The sequence below is a fragment of the Symphalangus syndactylus genome, chromosome 14 (assembly GCF_028878055.3).
Source record: "Symphalangus syndactylus isolate Jambi chromosome 14, NHGRI_mSymSyn1-v2.1_pri, whole genome shotgun sequence".
Classification (NCBI taxonomy): domain Eukaryota; kingdom Metazoa; phylum Chordata; class Mammalia; order Primates; family Hylobatidae; genus Symphalangus; species Symphalangus syndactylus.
Window position 1 is genome coordinate 20810805 of NC_072436.2, and position 16852 is coordinate 20827656.

The 16852-nt window shown below is 39.6% G+C and overlaps 1 protein-coding gene across 2 annotated transcripts in view; it reads right to left on the minus strand.

Annotated features, from left to right (window-relative positions):
• Positions 1–15696, minus strand: part of KCNJ16 (potassium inwardly rectifying channel subfamily J member 16) — a 30446-nt gene extending 14750 nt beyond the window's left edge. The window contains exons 1-2 of one of the 2 annotated variants that reach the window (XM_055241471.2): positions 15617–15693; positions 12351–12431 (exon numbers count right to left, since the gene is read on the minus strand). The gene's annotated coding sequence lies outside the window, so the exon portion shown is untranslated. Of the gene's footprint in view, positions 1–12350; positions 12432–15616 lie in introns of both variants that reach the window. The other variant, XM_055241469.2, reaches the window with a different exon arrangement.
• Positions 15697–16852: the final 1156 nt, after the last annotated feature.

Here is a 16852-nt window from a genome sequence, read left to right on the forward strand (position 1 = left end):
ACAGATCTCTCATGGCTTGGTGCTGTCTTCATGACCATGAGTGAGGTCTTCATGACCATGAGTGAGTTCTTGCAAGGTCTGGTCATATAAAAGTGTGTGGCATCTCTCTTCCCCCCAGACACTTGTATCTCTCTCTTGCTTACTTCTGCTTTCACCATGTGGAGTGCTTGCTCTCTGTTCACCTTCCTCCATGATTGTAAACTTTCTAAGGCAACCCCAGAAGCAGATGTGGGCGCTATGCTTACTGTCCAGTCTGCATAACCATGAGCTGATTAAGCTTGTTTTCTTTATAAATTACCCAGTCTCAGGTATTTATAGCAATGCAAGAACAGCCTAATATAGAAAATTGGTACTGAGAGTGGGGCATTGCTACAAAGACACCTGAAAATGTGAAAGTGGCTTTGAAACTGAGTGACAGGCGAGGTTGGAAGAGTTTGGAGGACTCAGAAGAGGACAGAAAGATGAGGGAAAGTTTGGAATTGCTTAGCGTTACATGGTTGTAACTAAAATGCCAACAGTGATATGGAAAATGAAGTCCAGGCTGACATGGTCTCAGATGGAAATGAGGAACTTATTGGGAACTGGAGCAAAGGTGACTCATGCATGAACTTGGCTGCATTGTGCCTCTGCTCTAGGGATCTATGGAAGTGTCAACTTCATAGTGATAATTTAGGTATCTGGTAGAAGAAATTTCTAAGCAGCAAATTGTTCAAGATGTACCATGGCTTCTTCTAACTAACTGCCTATGTTCAGATGTAAGAGCAAAGAAATGACCTAAATTTGGAACTTACATTTAAAAGGGAAGAAGAGTGTAAAAGTTTAGAAAATTTGCAGCCTGGCCACATGGCAGAAAAGAAAAGGCTTTTTGGGGAAACAAATTCAAGCAGGCTGTGAAGCAACCACTTGCTAGAGATATGTGCATAACTGAAAGGGAGCCAAGTGCTAATATCCAACACAATGGGAAAAATGCCTCAAAGGAATTTTAGAAATCTTCTAAAAAACCCCTCCCATCACAGGCCCACCGGACTAGGAGAAAATAATGGTTTTGTGGGTAGGGCCTAGGGCCCTGTTGCTTTGTGCAGACTTGGGACACTGCTCCTTGCATCCAGGTCACTCCAGCTCTGGCCTTAGCTCGAAGGGCCCCAGACATAGCTTGCTTGAGTTGCTGCTTCAGAGACTGCAAGCCATAAGCCTTGGTGGCTTCTATGTGGTGTTAAGCCTTCAGGTCCATGGAATGCAAGAGTTATGAGGCTTGGTAGCCTCTTGCTTGATTTCAGAGGATGTATGGGAAAGCTTGGGTGCCCAGACAGAAGCCTGCTGCAGGGGTGGAGCCTCCGCAGAGAATCTCCACTAGGGAAGGACAGAGGGGAAACGTGGGTTGGAGCTCACATACACAGTCCCCACTGGGGCACTGCCTAGTGGAGATGTGAGAAAGGGTCACCATCCTCCAGACACCAGAAGAGTAGATCCACCAGCAACTTCCACCTTGTGCATGGAAAAGCTGTGACAGCAGTCTCAGGGACTAAACCCTACAAAGCCACAGATGTGGAGCTGCCCAAGGCCTTGTGAACCTACCCCTTGCACCAGTGTGCTCTGGATGTGGGCCATGGAGTCAAAGGAGATTATTTTGGAGCATTAAGATTTTATGAGTGCCCTGCTAAGTTTTAAACTTGTGTGGGGCCTGTAGAGCTTTTATTTTGACTAATTTCTTCCTTTTGGAATGGGAATGTTTATCCAATGCCTGTTTGTACAATGCCCCTACTGTATCTCAGAAGTAACTAACTTGTCATAGGTGGAAGGGATTTGCCTTGTCTCAGATAAGACTTTAGACTTTTGAGTTAATGCTAGAATAAGTTAAGACTTTTGGGAATTTGGGGGAAGGAATGATTGTATTTTGCAATGGGAGAAGGAAATGAAATTTGGGGTGGGCCAGGGCACAATATAGTTTGGGTATTTGTCCCCACCCAAATCTCATGTTGAAATGTATTCTCCAGTGCTGGAGGGGGGACCTGGTGGGAGGTGTTTTGTGTTTTGATCATGGGGGCGAATCTCTCATGGCTTGGTGCTGTCTTTATGATAGTGAGTTTTCATGAGATCTGGTCATTTAAAAGTGGCGGCACCTCCCTCCTCAACTCTGTCTCTCACTTGCTCCTGCTTTCACCATGTGATGTGCCTGCTCCCCCTTCACTTTCCACCATTTTGTAAGCTTCCTGAGGCCTCCCCAGAAGCAGGTGCTGGCATTATGCTTCCTGGAGAACCTGCGGAACTATGACCCAATTAAACATCTTTTTTTTTTTTTCCAGCATTTGTTTATTTATCTATTTTTCTTTTTTCTTTTTTTAAATTGTACATTAAGTTCTTGGATACAGGTGCAGAACATGCAGGTTTGTTACATAGGTATATATGTGCCATGGTGGTTTGCTGCGCCCATGAACCCATAACCTACATTAGGTATTTCTCCTAATGCTATCCCTCCCCTAGCCCCCGACAGGCCCAGTGTGTGATGTTCCCCTCCCTGTGTCCATGTGTTCTTACTGTTTTCTTTAAAACAGGTTTAAATTAGCTAGGTTTTAAATTACCCAGTCTCAGATATTTATAGCAATGTAAGAATGGACTGATACAATCTGCCTCTTGTCAGCTTATAGACTCAAGTTCTGAACAATCATAAGTTCTACTGAATTACTGAACTTGAGGCTAGAAGGAAAGTCTTCCCTCCCCTACATCACACAAACTTACAAAGTTGAGTAGCTGCATCAGAGGCCATGTGGTCCACAAAGCTTAAAATATTTACTACCTTAAATATTATCCTAGTTTCTTTGAGTCTTTACAGAAGAGTTTGCCATACCCTGCTCTAAAGCCCAAGGATGTTTCTGCCGCTGATTAACTTTTTTGTTGGTTAGATTGTTCTGTGAAATAAATTGTAAGCTCCACGAGGGCCTTACTTGTCTTATTTACCACTATATCCCTAACAGCTAAAGCAATATGTGATGTATAGGCACTTACTAATTATATTTTGAAGAAATAAATGAATGAATAATTGAATAATACAAAGATGATATTTATCCTCAAGGAAATTTCATCCCTCATAAGAGAGTTAGTACTCCTAAGACTATAAAAACATCAGTGCAGACAGTTCTCCAAACACCCATTTATCCTACATCTCCCCATTGCAGATACCAGCTTATAAACAGAAAACACAAAAGTGATACTATTTGTTTTTACGTATCATCTTCCTCAGGACTGGTAATAGAGCTCAGTATGAAATTTTATATTATTATTATTTTTTCAACTTTTAAATTCTGGGGTACATGTGGAAGTTTGTTATTCAGGTATATTGTGTGATGCTGAGGTTTGGGGTATGAATGACCCTTGCACCCAGGTACTGAATATAGTGCCCAACAATTAGTTTTCCAAACCTTGAATCCCTCCCCGCTCTCCCCTCTAGTAGTCCTCTGTGTCTGTTGTTGCCATGTTTATGTTCATGAGTATCCAATGTTTAGCTTCCATTTATAAGTGAGAACATGCAGTATTTGGTTTTCTGCTCCTGTGTTAATTCACTTAGGATAATGGCCTTCGGCTACGTAAATGTTGCTGCAAAGGACATTATTTTGTTCTTTTTTATGGCTGTGTAGTATTCCATAGCATATATTGACCACATTTTCTTTATCCAGTCCACCATTGATGGGCACTTAGGTTGATTCTATGCCTTTGCTATTGTGAATGGTGCCTTTATCAACATGTGAGTGCATGAAACTTTTGGTGAATGATTTGTTTTCTTTTGAATATATACCCAGTAACAGGATTGTTGGTTTGAATAGTAGTTCTGTTTTAAGTTCTTTGAGAAATCTCCAAACTGCTTTCCACAGTGGCTGAACTAGTTTACATTCCCACCAACACTGTATAAGCATTCCCTTTTCTCCACAGCGTCGCTAACATCTGTTGTTTTTAAAGTTATTAATAATGGCTATTCTCACTGGTGTGCGATGATACCTCATTGTGGTTTAGATTTGCATTTCTCTGATGCTTAGTGATAGCACTTTTTTCATGTTGTTGACTGCTTGTGTGTCTTCTTTTGAAAAGTGTCTGTTCGTGTAAAAGTGTTTAATTAAATTTGTTAAGTCTGTAATTGAATTACTAGAAATGTGACTCCTCCAATATTAATGTGTGTTATATTGTAACTTTAAAGATATATTGAAATGTATACATTTAATTTGAACTATTTCTGGAGGTAAGCTAGCTATGTGTGACAATAGTCTATGAATCTGGTACAACCTCCAATGCAGCAATTCTATTCTCAGCAATTTTTTTCTGAAGAAATTATTATGGATGAATACAAAGACATGACTACATTGGAGGGATATTTGTAGTGACAAAATCTGGATGTGATTTAGCTGTTTTATAAATGAGAGGTTGATTTCATGGGTAATGGTACAATCATATGATTACTCTATAGCCATGAAAAGTAATGGAGTAGAAGAGTGACAGGAAAAAAAACTGGGCTTTTTAAATGAAAATAAAAACAGGGCTATAAAAACTCTCATACAATAAATTTTTTTAAGTTTAAATATATTTAAAAATGGAGAAAAACAGAATGATATACAACAAAATGTTAATTTTGATGTGATTAGTTTTCTCTTTTTTCTTCTATTCACATACTTATATTTTCTAAAATTTAATAGTAAACATGCATGACTTTTGCAGAAACAAAAAGTATTTTCAGTTAATACTTTGAAGAATATTAATTCTGAGGCTTTGTAAAGGGGAAACAAATCAATAGCAATCTAAAAGCATTTATTAGACTTTTTAAAAGGCAGCTATAAATAGCCCAGCAAGGCAGACAATCATACAGACATTTAAAGTCAGACATCGATGCTGTAATTTTTGCTGGAACAGTTTACAGAAACAAATATAGTGACATTTAATTCATCTAAGTAAAACCAGATCTCATTTAAAACAAGGAGGTGGGAGGAAGAGGGAGTCAGATCACATTTGGCCACCGGAGAGCAATTGGAGAAATCATGAAAACAGTGGGTAACAAATCAGGGATGAAGCAGAGTTAGCATTAAATGGGCACCAAATGCATTTCCCCTTTTTGGTGTCTCCTTTTGTCTCTTTCCCATTCCAAACCATATTAAACTGTTAATATCTGTATTTCTTGGCTTGTATAACAATGTCTGTTTTAAGAATCTTTCTTTTATCTTAATATTTTCAATAACTTTGGAAAGAAAATGTTAAAAATTGTGCTATTTTGCAACTTTCCTACTTTGAGGTCTCTATTGCTAGCTAGATGTACAAAACTCAAGTAAATGGTCCTTTAAATGAATGAGTTCTGAGGAGGGCAATTATGTATTCATGATGCAGGTTTGCCTAAATAGCTGTCCCTAGCTAGATATTCATAACCTCAAGCTACATATTCATAACCTCCAACACCTCGTGTAGATATCCTTACAAGCAGTATAGTGTAGTGGTGTTTTTTAAAGTGTAGTCAACTATTTGCTTTCAAATTCTAGGGGAGCATCTTATACTTGTAGATTCTCGAGTTTCACCCCAATCCTGATTTGGTTGGTCCTCAATTGATTCTTACGCGTTTTGGAGATTGAGACCTTTAGTTTCAAAAATCGAGACCTAGATTCTGATACATAAGAATTTGAGTTTAAATACCTGCTTGATTGCTAATAAGACGGTGCACGTTTGCACCAACTAATCAACCTCTTTGAGCCTCGGTTTGCCCATCTGAAAATGCAGATCAGTGGATTGCTATGAGGATAAAAAGAAGCTGTGCTTCTAAACCTCCTTTCATACTAGGTGGTATTATTTAGTTGTTAATCACAGTACATGTAGCTATGACTACAGTCTTAGCCAAACCAAATAACGAATGGAAAGTGGAATTATCTTATGCAGATTAATATCATCATTCAAGTGTAGATCCAAATGGGGAGAGAGTTAACTGGCATTTTTCCCCCACTATTAATTATAAAATTGGCAATTTCCCAGACTTGTTTCAGAATTCTGTTTTAGCATCTAATTGCCTTGACCTTCATTACCTTCAGGGAGACATGACAGAACTGCCCAGAAGAACTACAAGTATTGCTAAGAATAGAAGTCATTTTGTACTAGTTACCTGCTTTGTGTTTTTCAACAGAATGACAACACTCTCCATGGTGTTTCTAAATGCCAGATTACCTATGACTAATCTTTAATAGCTCCCATATAGTTTTGTATGGGAGCTGCTTTGGTTGAACCTAACTGTTCGTTTCAAAACAAATGTAATTTATGGAAGGCATATGTGTCATGACTTTTGACCCTCTCAAAATTTGGTATTTATGGTATGCCAACAGAAATCCAACTCCTATCTCTCTGTTGCTATTTTCCCATTTGTGAGAACTGCCTGCAAACTGTCCTCTTTGGCAATTTACAGAGAGTCTATTTATTAGTCTATTCAATCTGCTGGGAATCATTGAACTCACAGATGTGATTTACTCGTAGACCAGAAACTCCCTGGATAGTGTCTACAACTTCTTTGACCTTTAAGTGATTGGGTTTTTGTTTTAAGCTGTTGCAGTGAAAACTCAGGACATCTTTATTGGGAAGGAAAATAAAGTAAGTGTTATTAGCTGATGGCTCAATTCCCATTTTCCCTGTGGATATAGATAAATTAAGAAGGCCTTAAAAATACAAGACAAAAGATCTTCCTAGGAAGATCCAGATAGATAGCGTCTTGAGACAATACCTTAAGCTATATGTTGCTTGTCACATGAGATTAACTTTCTATTAGTGTGTGCCTTCTCAAGGCCTCTTAGCAGGGAAGCATTACAACTTACTACAGATAATAGAAGATTTAGAGAGCTGACAGGAGTTAGTGTATTTGATAGAATCTTGAATTTCCATGTATTTTTTTAATACTTTCTCTTCCAATCACACTTTTTTTCTCCATGATAGTGTTATAGAAGAAGAATGAATCATCCTGTACTGATTTGGAAGGTTGGAATTTTATTATCTATGAATGCCTATGCACACAGCAGCAACCCAAGTTAGTAATATTTTCCTTAAAAAGAAAAGTGATACTGTTCCCAGCATTTCTCAGCCTGGAATATTCATGTTGATGGGCAACAAAGAACTGAGTTTGGGGAAGATGGGAGCACTTTTCCCTTAAACCATGATGGTAAGGTGTTTAAACCTTCACGGGAAGAGTTTCTATACCATTTAGCCAAATATACCAATGACAGTAATGGACTGGAAAAAATTATGGACACATCTTTGTGTACTTTTAAATTCAATCAACATTCAACTATATCTGAAGTATTGTGAAGACTACGATTAAGAATTATGAGGAATATTACTGCCGTTGAGAAGTTCAGTCTTGCCAAGAAAACCACAGCCCTGCTGTCAATACAGCTCTTTGAGAATATAGACTTCTATGGTGGAATAATATCAAAGTGAGAAAGATGCTGCTAGATCCAAAAGAAAGGTGACTAGGGTTAAGACTTTTCCCACCATTTAAGGAGCAAAGATGCTTCCCTAGTATTTGGCTTGGGTGGTTGCCTCTTGATTTTCTAGGCAAATGAAGGAAGTTGGTGCCATAGATAAGCCATAAAAGGAAAGTAGTGAGAAATCAATTTGCATTTGACTTGGAATAAATTATATGCTTTGAAAAGAATGCCCCATTAAAACTGATTTTTTGTTCCCTTGAAATCAAGCTATCAGATGAGAAAGATGTAACCAAGGAGAACATTCTGGGTTGTTGAGCAGAAGGAAGCTTAGGAATTTTAATTTTAATTTTAATTCCTTGGGCTAATTCATCCGGCAGATAATCTACCTATGAAAATTTGAGTGGTGCTTGCCTTGAACAAATAGGTTTCCTGCATCCAAAACAAAATTATTTCTTAGCCAAGAATGTGTGCGGTATAGCTACATGGAGAAAGATTTCCAATATGTATTTAAAAATCAGTAATTTTAGATACTGATTTAATTGAATATTATTTATAATAATTTTAACTGTAGACCACATGGCCTTGTTTTATTTGAGGTTGATTAGAGAAGGGGACAGGGATGAGATGAATATTTTCTCTGGTAATAAAATTACCTTTTGCTTTAACTTAATCAAAATGCCATTTTGTACCCATAAATGATAGATAATATTTATGAAAAGAACAGTCAACTGATGGGTTTGGGAGTACTGCAGAACTTTAAAACATAACTGGAAGGATTATCCTATAAACTAACACTATTTTATTTTCATTCATAGAGTTCAAGACGAGAGGAAGAAATACTGGCATGTTAGCTGAGAATTATAAACATCATTGGCATTTGAACTCCCAAATCTCATGTAATTTTCCCCTAGAAACATAGACTGGATGCCCTCATTAAAAAAAAAAAAAATTAGAAACCAGTCCTCAAAGACAGATTGTTAACAACTTGTGAATGTGCCCATGCCAGCTCTCTTATCCAGAAACATTTACGAGAGAAGACATAATAGTCTGAAGGAATATTTGTCCTGTTATTCATATTTGGCTAAATGTCACTAAAACTTTGTGAAAACCAAAAAGTGCAGGGCCCTGCCCATCAACCCCTAGCCCTCGAGGACTCATACTTGGTTCTTGGGTTCTTGGTCCCAGGGGCACCTGAGTGTGGCAACACATCATCTATGCTGTGCCATCAAGCAAAGCGGGTCTCCACTTCCTCTCCTGAGCAGGACCACTCTGATGTATATTCTTCTCATTTGAATCAAAGAATGTTCTTTGTATGAAAGCAACACATTGGGATTGGTGACCGTATTAGTTAGTTTTCACACTGCTGATAAAGACATACCTGAGACTGGGTAATTCATATACAGAAAAAGAGGTTTAATGGGCTCACAGTTCCACGTGGCTGGGGAGGTCTCATAATCGTGGTGGAAGGCAAAAGGCACTTCTTTCTTGGCAGCAGCAAGAGAGAGAGCTAAGCAAAAGGGGTTTCCCCTTATAAAACCATCAGATCTCGTGAGACTTACTCACTACCACGAGAACAGTATGGGGAAAACTACCCCATGATTCAATCTCCCATCTGGTCCCTCCCACACACATGGGAATTATGGGAGCTACAACTGAAGATGAGATTTGGGTGGGGACACAGCAAAACCATATCAGTGACCTTGCCTGTCTGCAGGCATATGTACCCCGTTCGTTTCCCCAAAGATATTTTACTACCAGTTTAATAGAACAGCACTAATCAAAATCTCAGCTGTCTAAGCAGTAATGGCCAGGAGGTCTAATAGTACAGCCAAGTATTCAGTGTGGTACAACTTTGAAGGTCCAGCCCGCAGACAGCCTATGATGCTAATCAAGGTTTTCCTGTGTGCTCCCCGCTTCTGCTTTTAGTGAGACCTTCCCCTTAGCCCAGCTCCATCTCCTCTTTTTGGGGCTCAGTGCTGTGTCACTCTCCCGTAATCCTAATGGCCATCTTGAGAAGCAGGTTGTATTATATCTTTTGTGTTTTGCAAATTATATCTTTTGTGTTTTGCAAATTAACAAGCTAAGCAAAAAAACTAACATTGCAACCCAGATCTCTATAACTGGTGTGAGTGGTGCATAATGGTTAATGTCACACTCATGCCCTCAGATGTGCATATCTTCTGTATACACAGCTTGAACCATGTTTTCTAGAATTAAGGAGATTATATCCTATTCCTTGCAACTCCAGACACCAGGGTTGTAGTGAACTATTTCAGCGTCTGATGTGATTTTTAATTTTTTCTGAGATATAGCTACTCACTCTCCTTATAATATCAGCCCTTGATATACACACTGGGGGACAAAAGTACAAGTAGCAAGTGACTGTAGCAGACCTCCACCAGACCAAACCATTAAGAATCTAAAACATCAGCAAGGAAAGAGGTCAAAGGAAGCTGAGACGTGGGAGGGGTGCTCTGAGTGAGAGCTAATTGAGTGATGCCTTTTCATGCGGAGGAATGTTTCCAGTTGTGGGATTACGTGGCCAGTGGGTAGACTGGAGGGAAGGCTTGTTGTCTTCAGACACCCTTTGGAATGAAGCCAAAGTGTTTTAACACAAAAGGAAAAACAGTCCAGTGTGGGTGATGTCACAGGGCATCCTGAGGAAAGCAGCAAGCATAAAGCTTCCCACTGCGTGGATCCAAAGTATACAGAATTATCTTGGCATTAATTCCTTCTGCAGCAAGAAGCTGGACTCTTAGTGAAGAACTAGCTCTCATCATAAAGACTCGATGCCGGAAATGAGTGTGTGTGTGTGTGTGTGCACGAAGTGTGTAGGTGTGTAAGTCTGGTTCCTGATCTGAGAGTTAGAGATCAACATTCCAGTCTCCTTGTAGGCTCTAGGTTGTCTGTGAAATCGCTGTGAAGGACCAAAGTCTGTTTTCACTGGGTAGACAGAAAGTCGTCCTGTTTGTCTCAAGGACACTATCAAGCTGTGATCAGAAATTTGCCTTTTAATATAATAATGGTGATTATTAGATATGGGAAGGATAGGGGTACAGAAGAGTGACCCAAAACAAAAAAGCACTTTATGTCAGCGGCAGCCCTGTATTAATGAAATGAAGAGACATTCACACCATAACAGGTGACGATGGAGAGTCTGTTAGTCATGTCAAATTAGAGAGAAAAGAATGCCTGAGACTGGGAAGCAGAAAAGCACATTTCCATCTTCCTGTCTGGAGAAACTTTACAGGACTGAAGTATGTATTGTCATCACAATTGAGAACTGTTTAAGTAGTAGCAGTGCCTTCCCCTTTGAAGAGGGTGTATTTCCTAACATTGTAGGTGCGGACAGCCAGGTTTCTGGGTCTTTTAGCCTTGGGAGATCCTTGCTGATGGAATACAGCTTTCACAGCTCCATGCTAGCAGATTGTGGGGCTGGGGAGCTGCGAGGATCATCCCAGCGGCTGGGAGCAGTTATTTAGGGAGAAGATAGTAAATCTTCAACTAAGTATTATTAGATCTGACACGTGGATTAAAAGGCAATGTAATGGCCAGACTTTTAAGGTCGAAAGCCAAGAGTTTAGGATTGCCCACTGGAGTGTGGCATTTTCTGTTCTTGGGACACATCCAGCTATGATTGTGAAAGGATGGAAGTTCAGTTGAGCTGCTGGAACAGGGAGTAAAGGGGGCAGGGCTTTAGTTAATCAGCTTAACAGGCGCCCAGTGAGAGAACAGGGGAAGAGAAAGGGGGGAAAACCCAGTGTTGGGGAAGTTAGGAAAAGGGATAATAGGCAGTATGTAGATATTTGTGTAGGTAAGAAGTCTGCATCAAATAGGTATGGCAAAAACAGTAAGTGGGATCCAGATACGGAGTTGGGGTTTAGGACCTCCAAACTGAGAGAGGATAATCAGATAGCAATTATCAGCCAGAGAGAAACACTTCTTATGTGCCAGGCATTTTATGCGCATGAAATATGTTTAATTCTCCCAGTTACCCTGAGAACAAGGGATCAATATTATCCTTATTTTAAAGATAAAGAATTGAAGCTTAACTAGTTTGGGATATTTATTCAGTATCATAGGATAATACATGTTGGGAAAAAAAAAAACATGAGAAATTTATCTCATTTTATTACTAAAGTTTTAAGCCTTACTAATAAAAGGAACTGTTGGACATGGAATCAGAGTGATGGTGGCTATTTGGACCTGAACTCAGGAAAAAACAACCCTTAGTCACTAGGACTGGAGCACAGGTTCAGAGCAGAACTCACTGCAAGAAATGCTCACTGAGTCCCCTGAGATGAGTTTTGTAGCCACTCACTTAGGAGTTCTAGGAATGACCCGTCCCACGGCCTAGAGCAGAGGGGCCTGCGTGTGGAATCAAATGCCCTCAGCTCTAGGGACTGGAGAAACTCAGAAGCAGGGAAATTTAGGCAACTGATGATACTAAACAGCTATCAATGTCAAGCTCAGAGGGCTAGCAAAAACGGGCAAGGAGAAAGGGAGGGAGGAAGGTGAATAGGGTTAAAAATATATCTTTCCCAGAAAATCAAGGCAAAGATTCAACAAAAATAGTTTTCTAGCCACAGAGAATTCCCAGTGGAAGTAGTGAATGCTGGTTTATTGGGAGATACTTCACATCTGAAATGTAATGTTTGATTCCTGGTACCTCTTTTGTTTAATAGAGGTCACTATAGTGATGGAGTGGAACAGGACCCTCCTTCAAAAGTGACAATGGTAGAAGAAGCCACTGGGACACGGCCACTTTAAAGCAGATATGTTGATGTGGTCATTTATAGAGATCAAAATGCAAAATGACCGATTCATCTTTATTAAACTATGCACACACAAAAGAATGTCCCTAGCCCTAACTTTCATCTTGACCCTCATTACCCCTCGTGTCAGCCCATCCCAACATACCTTCCCTGACCTCAACTGCGTGACTGACCAGCAGAGATTGGGCTCACCAGACGGGCAAGGCCCAGGGTGGAATGTGGATGTCTGAAATCAGGAAAAAGAAAAAACAGAGAAGAAACTATTAAAGATGATATATACTCGCATATTCAAAGCTTTTATTGAATATCAGCTATGTTCCCTGTACTGTGATCTAGGTATGCTGAGATAGTCAAAACATGGCCCTGGCTGCAATTGGGTCACACCCTTGAATGCAGTTACGAATACTCTGTATTCATGCAGTAGAGACAGGGGCCCTGCTCTACGGTGCTACAAAGGACGGGGCTAGAATCTGCTTATGAATTTTACAGGGATGTAGATTTAATGTCTGTATCATGAATGTTTTTATTGTTAGTACCTTACAACAGAAACAATCTACTGAGTATTAACTCTGAATTTGGATAATCAACTTGAAGAATTTAAAGAGGAGCTTCCTGAGTTTGCTAGGTGGCTGAATTAGAAAACTCTGAAGTTCTCTTTTAACATTAGTATTTAAAGGTTTTATGTTATGCCATTTTCTTATTAACTGGTAAATAGCACCCCAATTTTATGAAATAAGCAGTGGTGAAAGTCTTTCCAAGAAGATTGGAAATAAACAGTGTCAGACTTCAGCTTCTCAATAAAGTCAAAAGACTTGAGTCTTCTAAATTTTTTTTAAAATTGTGAGCCATATTTGTCATGCCAACAGGACAGATCATCCTGACCCATGTTTTGGTACTATCTGTGCCTTTGCTCATTGCATTGACTTCTTAATTTTCGCTGACCTGTTTTCATTTTCATTTTGTAATTCTGCATATGGCTCAATGATAACAAAACACTCAGACTGGATCAAGGATTTTCTGAGCAACAATTAAAACAATACGACTCAGCAGAATGGCTACAAGGGAAGTCTCTAAGGATAGATGTTTCTGTTTCTCACTCTTGTGTTTCAGGGTGCCCCTGAATCTCACTGTGATGTTGGGTGTGTTGCATCTTGAAGGTGACCCAAGCTCAGGTTTTGATGATATGGATTATTAGGTTCTTATCATGACTTGTGATTCCAGATGGATTATTAAGTGATGCAAACAAAACAGTGCCTTTACTTTCATCACTTAGATTTGGTTTTTGAGTCAGTCGAGTTTCTGTTTGAATCTCATCTCCAAAATTTACCTATGTGAACTCAGAGCAGTTGTTTTACCTCTGTGTTCCCTGTCTTTTTAAAAGGGACAATTCTAAGAATTAAATCAGATAGCATTGTAAAATACTAGGTATCTCATAAATGTCAGTAGTTTTTGCCTGAAGCTTAAGCTCTCAAGCAAAATAGCAACTTCTACTTTGGCTGATTTGAGGCAGCTACTGTGACAATGGTAGAAGAAACCATCAGGAGAAACCACTTTAAAGCAGATATTCTGATGTGGCCTCTTAATAAAGATCAAAATGAACATTATGTGTCTCTGTTAAACTATGCACACATAAAATAATGTCTCTTGCCATAACTTTCTGCTCGACCCCCATGACTCCTCATGCCAGCCCATCGCAACATACCTTCCCTCACCTCAGCTGCATGGCTGACCTGCAGAGATTGGGCTCACCAGACAGGCAAGGTCCGGAGTGGAATGTGGATGTCTGAAAGCTGAAGATTAAATATTGCAGGTCAGAAAACCATGGCAGAAGCAGGTCAGGGCTGGTATTAATTGCCAGAGGCACCTTTGATATTGCAACAGTATTCCACCTTCCTCATTACAAAATTGCAATTGGCTTGTATTTTCTGGAGAGCAAAACATGTATTCTTTGGAATTGTACCACTTGGTATATTACTGAGAGCTTAGCTATTAATCCCCTATCACTCTCTATCAGTTTCTCTCCTCTCTAAAATGGAGCTAACAATAATTGTCTCCATTTACCTTTGCTCCTTGTGTGTCAGGTACACAATTATCAAATGAAATTAAATAATATCTAAGATATAGATACTAGTAAAGGCTTTCGAAAAGGAGGCAGAGAGGAGCTTAGTAATTTGGGGGAAGGTCACACTGCCAATGCGTAGCCAATTTGGTCTCTACCTTGCAGATTGTAGACTTTCAGAACTTCTAATCTTTTTAAAAAAATATAATTGTGAGTCATATTTGTCAGGCCAACAGGACAGATCATCCTGACCCATGTTTTGGTACTATCTGTGCCTTTGCTCATTTCACTGACTTCTTAATTTTAGCTGACCTGTTTTCATTTTCATTTTGTAATTCTGCATATGGCTCAATGATAACAGAACACTCAGACTGGATCAAGGATTTTCTGAGCAACAATAAAAAAAATACCCGCACTCCATCTGAATTCTCAGGATTATTTCAAGATTCATGGGAAATTTTTTAAAAGGCCGGGGAGGGATTTTAAAAAGAAAAGCTTAACATGTTTCATAAGTAAGTCATTTATGGCTAAACCCATGGCCAGGCATCTATACTGTCTTAGAATTTTCACATGGATAAGCTGCCTTCCTTCAACTTGTGCCACTTCTTCTAGTGAAACGGAAACCTGAAGGCATGGAATATAGTAGGTGTTATTTACTCCATAGCAACAGTCCAGATTACAAATTGAAAGAAAGCAATGAGCAGAAGAAAAACATTAAAAGTTCAAAAGCCCCATGCTTTTATACTTAGTCAGATTTCAATGCTTGAAGGGCTTATTATTTATTGAAATTACCTTTTAGCAGTTGTTTTTCTAAAGAGTCTTTACAGCACTTCTGTCTATATTTTTAGTTGTGAAGATGTAATTAATCCCAAATTGATGTCAACGTATTTTATTACACAGTTTCAAATTCGCGATGCTACTTTGCTGTCACTTTGCAACAGTGGAAGAGTGACAAAGACATACAAAAAAGACGGTTTTATGAATGACTGTTTTCCACAGGAAATGAAAGATTCACCTCTTCCACGTTGCTCCACGTCAGTAAGTTATGTCAGCTGGCTAAGTCATCATCCTCTTAGTCTCTCTCTGTCTCTGAATGTTACTTCCCTTAATGGATCTGCAAATGGCACTGACATTTTTAATCTGTTTGGCTCAGCATTCCCCAGAGATATATGAGAGAAAGAAAACCTATTCCCAGCCGTAGACCATGCCTCCATAAAGCATGACTACTGAGCCAAAAAAAGCATCATAAAGGTGCATATTAGCGGGGATACATGCAAAAAGGATGAGCTTAAGAGAGCAGACAAGCAATTAGTTCAGGCTTGGAACACTTTTAATCCACGACACGATCTTACCTTAGTGAAAGATGATGAAGTGCAGATCTGAACCCCATGTCCTTTTCATCTCGTAAGAGCACCGTAGCTGAGCATCTCAGGGCGCTTTTCTCTTGGCCCTGTTAGTACCCTTCTGAAGCTGTCAGCACCTACCGCCATGGAGATGAGAAACCCCACAGGAGAATCTCTCTCTTCTTTGCCTTTCCGGATACATTCACCACAGACAAAGGCCACTGAGTTCTCAGCTTCGCTCTAGTGAATCGACACTTTCTTTAACTGGTTCCCATGCCTACGCATAGTAGATAGTCTTGCCAATGGTGGCGGACAGAAAACAAGAATCAAGAATAGCCTTCTTCCATGCCCATTTACATCTTTGTTTTCTGATCAAACCTCTGGAAGCTTATATAATAATAAAAATATTTCCATATCACAAAAGTGGCCACACATTACCCCTAAATTTCTTACTGTCCTGGAAGGCTGGATTTTCTCTTACTGACACCTCCAGGTCTTGTACAACCTCTTCCAAGTGTGTTCTTCTTAAGTGTGGGTGCTCTGTGGTTGTGACAGCAAAGATTTTTCTATGCAAATGCACACTTTGTCTGACTATGTAACCCTATACCTATGGCAAACAGCATCTTGCCCAACATATTTCATTTGGGTTTCAAGGAAGCGTGTGCCCCCAGAAAGACTATCAACAACCTCAGTAGTGACTCCAAGGATAAAGTTTAGATGTTCTTTCAACATGCTGGTCTTGTTTTGCAGTTTGTTTGTTTGTTTCCTCTAAATTTCAGATAAGAGAGGGAGCAAGTTTCTTGTTAAGAAGCATTACTGGCCAGGCGCAGTGGCTCATGCCTGTAATCCCAGCACTTTGGGAGGCTGAGGCGGGAGGATGGTTTCAGCTCAGAAGTTTAAGACCAACCTGGGCAATATAGTGAAACCTCATCTCTACTAAAAATAAACAATAAATTAGCTGGGCATAGTAGCATGTGTCTGTAGTCCCAGCTATCTGGGATGCTGAGGTAGGAGGATTGCTTGAACCCAGGAGATCGAGGCTGCAAGTTTGCTAGGAAGACACCACTGAACTCCAGCCTGGGTGACAGAGTGAGATCCTGTCTCAAAAAAAAAAAAAAAAAAAAAAGCTAATAAAATAAAAATGAACCATTACTCAATAAATAGCACAGTAAATACTTGTGCTGTTTACTCAGATAATGGAGCTGGTAGAAAAGGAGTTTTGGAGTGAGGGAATCAATAATTGGT